General features: G+C 39.2%; 1 pseudogene; it reads right to left on the bottom strand.

The window, feature by feature from the left end:
- Positions 1-531: 531 nt before the first annotated feature.
- On the bottom strand, positions 532-867 carry LOC102860128 (annotated as a pseudogene).
- Between the last annotated feature and the right edge of the window lie 8,400 nt (positions 868-9,267).

Genomic DNA, 9,267 nt, shown 5'->3' with positions numbered 1-9,267 from the left:
GTTGGTGTGTCAGAGTCAGTGAGACTGGCTCAGGACAGGGCAGGCTTTAGAGCTGTTGTACATAGGATCACTATGAGTCACAAGTGACTCAACGGCACATAAAAACAATAACAGATTTAATAGGTATGAAAAAAAGACCATAACCCTTGTCTAGGTATAGGTTTCATATAAGAACAATTACGTGTTCTGGAATTCCTATTCTTCTCAAGGTTATCCATAATTTTTGATGATCTACACAGTCAAATATTTTTGCATAGACAATAAAGCACAAGTAGATATTCTTCTGACATGCTCTACTTTCAGTCAAGATCTATCTGATATCAGCAATAATATCCCCAGTGCTTCTTCTAAGCTCTTTTAAACCTTAGAGATGGGAGATTCACAGCCCATTAACCAGAGAATGGAGGAAAAGGAAAAGTTGCTGCTTTGAAAATAAAGAAAACAAGGGAGATAAGTGAGTACTTCTTACGCTAGGAAGAGACAGACAATCCCGAATGTTGGTGAGGTGCTAAGATCTAGCATTGCATTCTTCTAGGCCAAGCACTCTCGGATCAGATCCCTGGTGTGAATGATGCCTTGCTTCAGTTGCTCCATGGTGCTCTTGCTCCTAGCATAGGTGGGCCTTATCATCTTTCCCAGCTCCTCGATGAGGACCAGCGGATCCGTGGCACTTGCTCTGTGGCACCTGGCTGTTCCCAGTTCACTGTTCCCAGTTCACCATCCACCTAGGAATGGTGGCCCATAGTTGCACAGCAGCTGGCAGTATTGGGAGAACATAACCATGCTGGTGGAAGGAGAGTGGATACTCCAAGCCACGTTGAGGGTTGCTGCGGGAATGTGTGAGTTCAAGTTTGGCTGGTATGACATTCCTCCACCGGGGTCACACCAGGGCGGTAGGCAAAGGGCAGGGGAGTGGGCTGGAGGCAAAGCAACAAGGCGATGCCTTGGGCCCCTACCTGTGCCAATTGTGCCCATGCACTTTTCATCTGTTGAGTTCTTAACTGCTGGTACCAAGAGTGTTGATTGTGGATCCCAGTAAGATGAAGTTGATTCAAGTAAAATGAAGTCCTTGATAATTCCAATCCTATCTCCATCCATCATGATACTTCATATTGACCCCAAAATGAAGATTTTTATCTTCCTGATTTAAGATCTAGGCATTGTTAGTTGCAGTGTATGCAGTGAATTACTTAGCATAGCCCTTCTAGGTATGATCTTTGCAACTGTTACATTATGACTAGATAGGATTTTGGAAATGTGAGATCAGCATCTCACTACTAAAGGGTTTGAATAGCTTGCAAATAAGAACATAACATATATGACATCATATAAATAAGGAATGTGGAGCACTGATACATAGATTGGTCAATTTTTTTTCATCCCACTATGCTTAAAATTAAGTTAAGGAGCTGAATAAAAGATTTCAAAGGGCAGCTTGGGAAGAGAAGACAAAGTATTATAATGAAATGTGCAAAGACCTGGAGTCAGAAAATCAAAAGGGCCAAACTCGCTCAGTATTTCTTAAGCTAAAGGAACTAAAGGACAACTTCAAGTCACGAGTTGCAATGCTTAAGGGCAGAATATTGAATGATCCAGGAAGTATTAAAAGATGGAAGGAGTATATGGAGTCACTGCACCAAAAAGAATTGGCTGACACAGAAAAATTTCATGAAACTACATATGATCAAGAAGCAATGATAATGAAGGAGGAAGTTCAAGCTTCTCTGAAGAAATTGGCAAAAAAATAAAGCCCCAGGAATTGATGGACTACCAGTAGACGTACTTCAACCAACAGATGCCACCCTGGATGTGCTCACTAGGTTGTGCCAAAAAATCTGGAGGACAACTACCTGGCCAAATGACTGGAAAAGATCCATTTTTATTCCCATTAAAAAAAAAATGACCCGACAGAGTGTGGAAATTATCGAACAGTATCACAAGCTGGCAAAATCCTATACTTGGACCAGGAAGCAGTCCTCAGAACAGAACAAGGAAACACTGCATGATTCAAAATCAGGAAATGTGTGCATTAGGGATGCATCCAGTCTCCATACTTTCTCAATCTATATGTAGAATGGATCATTCCTGAGCTTTATGAGAAGGAATGTGGCATCAGGATTGAAGGAAGACTCAACATCAATCTATATTAAGCAGGTGACACAACCTTGATTGCTGAAAGTGAGAAGGACCTGAAGTCCTTGCTGCAGAAGGTTAAGGTCAGTAGTCTTCAATATGGATTAAGCTCAACATCAAGAAGACAAAAAGATGGTCAGCACTGCGCCAATTGGCAGCACCATGATAGATGGAGAATAGATTGAGGTTGTTAATAATTATATACAGCTTGTTCAGCTCCACAATAAACACTCTTGGCACCAGCAGTCAGGAAATCAAAAGATGAATTGCACTAGGAAAATCTGCTTTCTGGGACCTCTCTAGAGTACTGAAATGTCTAGAGATTAAGTTGTGTCTAACTCAGAACATGATCTTTGCAATTACTTGCTATGCATCTGGACAATGACTAAGGATGACAGAAAAAGAATTGATACCTTTGAGTTGTGGTGCTGCCGAAGAATTCCAAGAAAACAAATAGGTCTATCTTGGAGAGGAAGAAACCAAGTTTCTCCTGGAAGACTAGAAGTTTGAAGCTCCATCTCACATAATCTGGGCATGTGGCCAAGAGGAACTTGTTCCTAGAGAAGGACATCATGCCCAGAAGGGTGGAGTGATGGCACAATGGAGGAAGAACCTGGATGATATGGACTGATACAGTAACAGGGGCAATGGGAGTTGGTATGTCAGAATCGGTGAGTCTGGCTTGGGGCAGGACAGACTTCAGAACTGTTGCACATAGGGTTGCTATGGTTTGCAGGCTTAAAATTAAGAACATCATTACTGATGTCAGATGGATCCTGGCTGAAAGCAGAGAATACTAGGAGGAATGTCTATTTCTGTTTTATTGACTAGACAAAGGTGTTTGACTGTCATAACAAAATATCACAACATTGAGAAGAATGGGAATCCTGAAACACATAAATGTGTTCATAGGAAGGCGTACGGTTTAAATCCACCAGATGGAGAAGAAGGGACAATCTCCTTCTGTACCAGTCAGATCCAATTCGACGGTGTGCATACACACACACACACACACAAATAATAAAATAAAATAAAACAAATTTGAAAAAAGTTCTCATATGAAACCTATATCTTGACCTATGAAACCTATATCTTGACCAAGAAGCTGTTGTCTGAACAGAGTAAAGAAACACTGCATGGTTGAAAATCAGGAAAGACGTGCATCGGGGTTACATCCTTTCAATGTATCTATCCAATCTGTATGCTCAGCAAATCATTTGAGAAGCTGGAGTCTATGAAGAAGAATGTGAAATCAAGATTTGAGGAAGAATTACTAACAACCTACATTATGTACATGACACAATCTTGCTTGTTCTTGCTAAAAATGAGGAGAATTTGAAATGCTTACTACAGAAGATCAAAGCTAGGACCTTCAGTATGGATTGCATCTCAACATCAAAAAGACAAAAGTCCTCACAATTGGACCTATAAGCAATATCATGAGGGATGGAGGGTGGGGGAAAGATTGAAGTTGTCTACAATTTCAGCTTACTAGGAGCTACAAACATCTTGTTATCATCAGTCAGGATATCAGGAGATGTATTGCTTGGACAAGTGTGCTGTCAGAGATCTCTTCAAATTACTAAGAAGCAATGAGAAGGTACACCTGATTCAAGCTATCATCCTTTAAATCTCTTGTTATGTATCTGAGAGGACAATGAATAAAGATGACACAAGAAAAAATTGATGTCTTTGAGATGTATATTCGAGAAGGAATCAGCCCATGATAATATCCCATGAACTGCCAAAAGAACAAAGAAATATGTCTTGAAAAATGTGCCGCCAGAATGGTCCTTGGAGGCAAGGATGACAAAATTTCATCTCACATACTTGGCATGCTGTTAGGAAAAGCTATTCTTTGGAGAGGGACATCATGCTGGGAAAAGTGGAAGATTAGAGAAATAGAAGAAATGCCTTGACCAGACGAATTGACACAGTTACTCGCAGGGAGGTGTGATCATGAGGATGGCACAAGATAGGACAATGTTCAGATCTCTTGTGCTTAAAATGAGACAATACCAGTGGTGTAAGAGGGAATCTTACTACTGACAAGAAAAAAGAATCAGAAGTAGAAAGTGTCTTTAGACCCAATATCTGTGAACTGAACCTTCTTGACCCAAAAGATGCAGACAGAGAAGCAATGGCAGGAAACGGTAGCTGTAAAAGCAGCAGAAGCAGACTAGCATGAGACAGAGTGGTGGACTTCCTGGCTTACTGAGTGAGAAAGCTGAGTACCTTTGTGCAGGAGGCTTCCTAATGGAAGGTGCCTCTGGTCAAATAAACCTTTAATTAGCAGATATAAAAGGGTTGCCCCAAATGTGATAGAGTCCAGGTAACAAGGTTGAAGGCCAGAGGTATCTCTCTGTAATTATGGTTGAGTAGTTGTTTGCCTTGACTGGAAAACTCTTTATTGAGAAATTTCTCATCTTGACTTGAGGAGGCCATAGAAATGAATTATTGATGTCAGTAAAGTAGAAAATGTTTAAGAGGAACAATTTGAGTCAGAATTAATAAAAAACTTGGAGGGTGGAGGAATGTCTGATATCTGCTTAAGCAAAACCACCCTTGGGATGATGCAGATCTTAATTCTTCTTTGTCCTTATGAAGTTAGGTATCAGGCAATATGCAGTCCCTAATTGGGCAGCCACATGGTCACTTAGGCATTCAATCTCTACTGAGATGAAGTAACAAGACAAAAGCTGTTACTTAAAAGGAGAATAGTTATCTTAATTGGTTAGCAGGGTTTTTCTCGGAAATACAAAGGGGTCACTGTTATTTATCAGTAGAAGCCTATCAAAGACTCCAAACAGTATTTTTATCTGCCAATGATATTTCAGTGAATTCTATTATTCAGGTGGCAGAGCAATTTGCACAGTAGCTTGAACCTGCTAGAGAGAGCCTTTCTAGCAGCTGTATAAGTTAGTGGATAAATAGATTGAATTAGCACACCTAAATAAGGAATGTGCTGTCACTAATATTCAAATATACCCACCAGGCATTGTGTATACTTTTTAGTTGTAGGTGGATAGAATATCGTGACATTCCACACCCAACTTAACTACTAGAAATTTCACTGAGGGGAAATGCACTTGAATTTTTGCCAATTCCTCACTCTCTAGTATACAAATGTCTTGTTAGTAAATCTTTCAACTCAACTCATTGTCCTTGAGTAAAAACTGACTTATAGTTGACACTTCAGTGGGTTTTCAGTAGCTGTAAATATCTTACGAGGATATTGCTCATCTTTCTCCCAAGAAGCCAGAAGTGGATTGAAATAATCACAGAGGTATCACCTTTGGGTAGTGGTTGTTGTTGTTGTTGTTGATGTTAGGGCCTATCAAGAGGACTACAACTCATGAATTAGCATGAACTAGTCTATGAACTAGAAATCCAAGCCCTGTCCAAAACAGAGGAGAGATGCACAAGTAAAAGAGATGAACAAAATATTTCCAAGCAGCTTGAAAGATAAAGCAAAATATAATGAAATATGCAAAGAGCTGGAGTTCGAGAACAAAAGGGAAAGAACTCACTTGACATTTCTCAAGCTGGAAGAACTGAAAAACAAATTGACGCCTTGAATTGCAACACTGAAAGATGTTACGAATAAAATATGATAAGATTCAGAAATCATCAAAAGATAGTGGAGGAATATGCAGAGTTACTATACAGCAAAGAATTGACTGATACCAAAATAATTCTGGAAGTAGCCTTGGAGGCAAGGATTTTTTTTATATATATATAACAAATAGTAGAAAAGATAATGGCCTGAATCAGATGAATCTTAGTTTTTTAAAAACTTTATACTGGTTTACATAAAAAGTTAATAAAATTTGTATATATTGTTTTTCTTATCAGATATTTCACCTTTCCTTTACTCATCCCTCCCTCCACCCATCATATTGGATGGCCCTATGAGTAAGCCCCACCGTCCCCTCTTTGGAAGCTCATATTAATGTCACAATAATGGTTTTATACAGTATTTGTGCTAATGACACTGAAGTATTTCACTTAGCATAATGCTCTGCAGTCCCTTCCATGTTAGATAATAATTTACAAAATTGCTCCTGCGTGCTGCATAGTATTTCATTATGTGAATGTACCATAATTTCTCAATCCATTATTTGTAGTTGGGCATTTGGGCTATTTCCATGTTATTGCTATTATAAATAATGCTGCTATGAACTTTGGTGTATAAGTCTCTGTGCCTCAGTTCTCTTTTTCTCAGGGTATATTCCAAGCAGTGTAATAGCTGGGTCATTTGGAATTTCTATGGTCAGCTTTTTGAGGAACAGTAACTGGGGTTATGGGATTAGGTGTGTTGGTGTCAGTGAGACTGGCTCAGGATAGGGCAGAGTAATTCAGAGCTGTTGTACATAGATCACTATGAGTCACAGGCCCCTCAACAACAACAGCAACAGCATTTAATCAAGAGTCAATGACAATGAAGGAAGAAGATAAGCTTCACTGAAGACATTGGCAAAACAGCCAGGTATTGATGGAATACCAACTGACAGGTTTTAGCTCACAGATGCAGCCCTAGACATGCTCTTCAGTCTGTGCCAGGAAATTTGGAAGACAGCTACCTCACCAACTGACTGGAAGAGACTCATACTTGTTCCCTTTCCCAAGAAAGGTGATCCGTTGTTGTTGTTGTTTTTAGAAGCCTTCAAGTTGAGTAAGACTTATAGCAACCCTATAAACAAAAGATCTGAATCCTGTTCTATCCAGTGCCATCCTCAAACTTCCTGACACACAAGCATTGCGGCATTCCATTGTAGCAGTCACCTTGTCCATCCACCTTGTTGAGAGTCTTTCTTTCCTTCACCAACCCTCGAGCCTTGCCAGCATCATGTCCTTCGCCAAGAAATAGCACCTCCTAGCAACATACCTAAAATATGTGAGGTGAAGCCTCATCATTCTTGCCTCCAAAGAGCACTCCAGCTGTATCCTCTCCAAAACCTGTCTGTTTATTCTCTTGGCCATCCATGGGATGTTCATTGCTCCTCTCCAACACCACAACTCAAAGGTGTACATTTTTTTTTTCTGTCATTCTATTCATTGTCCAGCTCTCAGGTACATAGCAAGTGATTGGAAAGACTATGACTTAAATCAGATGCACCTTAGTCCTCAATCTGACAAGATTACTCCTCAATAATTTGGGAAGGTCCCTAACTGCAGATTTTCCCAGTGCAATGCATCTCCTTATTAATTGTGGATCCAAGCAAGATGAAGCTGATGACAATTTCAGTCTCTTCTCCATCCATCATAACACTGCCTATCTGTTCAGTGGTAAGAATCTTTGTTTTCTTGACATTGAGATGCAATCAATACCGAAGGCTGCATTCCTTGATCCTCTGTAACAAATGCCTCACTTTCAGCAAGCAAGGTTGTATCATCGTCATAAGGCAGGTTATTGATGAGTCTCCGTCCAATCTTAATGCCACATATAGTCCAGTTTCTCAGATCTTTTTTTCAGTATACTGATTGCATAGGTATGGAGAGAGAATTTAACCCTGACACACTCCCTTCTCACTTTTAATCAATGTGGTGTTTCCCTGTTCTGTTTGTACAACAGGTTTCTGGTCCAGGTATAGGTTCTGCATGAGCACCATTAAACTCTCTGATATTCCCCTTCTTCTCAATGTAAGCCACAACTTGTTATGATCCACATAATCAAATGCCTTTTCATACTCAATAAAGCACAAATAGACATTATTTTGGTATTCCTTACTTTTAGCCAGGATGCATCTGACATCATCAGTGACCTCCCTGGTGTCATGTCCTCTTCTAAGTCCTGCATGAACTTCTGGCAATTCCCTGTATATGTACTATTCTAGCCTTTTTAAAATTATCTTCAGCAGTATATTGTATGCATGTGATATTAATTATATTGTTCTATAGTTGCCACATTCAGTTGGATCCCCTTTCTTAGGAATGAAAAACAAAATGGACCCTTTCCAATATGTTGGCCAGACAACTGTCCTCAAAATTTACTGGTTTAGACTGATGAGCACATCCAAGGCTATATCTGCTAATTGAAACAAGTCAGTTGGTATTCCATCAATTGCTGGGGCCTTATTTTTTTTTTTTTTTTGCTGATGCCTTTAATGGACCTTATGCTACTTCCTTCATTACAATTGGCTCCTGTTCATATGGTACTTCCTGAAATTTTTCAATGTCAATCATTTCTTTCCAGTACAGTGATTCTGTGTGTTCCCTCCATCTCCTGTTGATGCTTTCAGAGTCGTTCAATATATTACCCATAGCATATTTCAATGTTGCGATTCTAAGTGTTTACATTTGTTTTTCATTTCTCTCAGCTTGATAAATGAAGAGTGAGTTCTTTCCTTTTTATTCTCCAATTCCAGCTCTCTGCATATTCCATTATAATATTTATTGTGTCCTCCAGAGCTGCCCTTTGAAATATTCTGTTCAGCTCTTTTACTTTGACATGTTTTCCTTTTGTTCTAACTTCTTAATGCTCCAGTGCCATCTTTATAGTCTTTTCTGATATTCAATTCAATATTTTTCTTTCACCTCTGTTTTTGTAATAACCTTTGGCTCTCTTTACAAATGATATCCTTGATGTCATCCCACAATTCATCTATTCTTCAATCATTGGTGTTTAATGCGTCAAATGGGGGGGGTGTTAATTAATTTATACTGGTTTACATATAAAGTTCATATACATTTTTTCCCACACTGGATTTTTCACCTTTCCTTTACCAATCCCTCCATCCATCCATCAAATTGTGTGGCCCTATATTTAATCCCCCTGTTGGATCTTCATACATACTCTGTAATAATGTTCCTATACTGTATTTGTCTTTATGAGACTGGGTTACTTCACTTATTATAATACTGTCCCATCCATTCCACGTTAAGTGGTAATTTACAAAATCATTGCTCCTGAATGCTGCATGGAATTTGACTGTGCAAAAGATTTCTCAAGCCATCCCATTGTAGTTGGGCATTTAGGCTGTTTTTGTGTTCATTTTTTCTTTTGTTTTGTTTTGTTTTTTTAATTAAATTTTATTAGTTTTAATGAACATTTACAGAGATTTGGGGTTTTCATTCATTCATTGATGCACGGTTTTCTCCACCCTCCTCCCCAGTTCGTTCTTCTTTCCCCCG

This window comes from Elephantulus edwardii, unplaced genomic scaffold (genome assembly GCF_000299155.1).
Source record: "Elephantulus edwardii isolate Elephantulus edwardi_28Jun2011 unplaced genomic scaffold, EleEdw1.0 scaffold00111, whole genome shotgun sequence".
In the NCBI taxonomy this organism is placed as follows: domain Eukaryota; kingdom Metazoa; phylum Chordata; class Mammalia; order Macroscelidea; family Macroscelididae; genus Elephantulus; species Elephantulus edwardii.
This window is presented reverse-complemented; position numbering and strand designations above follow the sequence as displayed.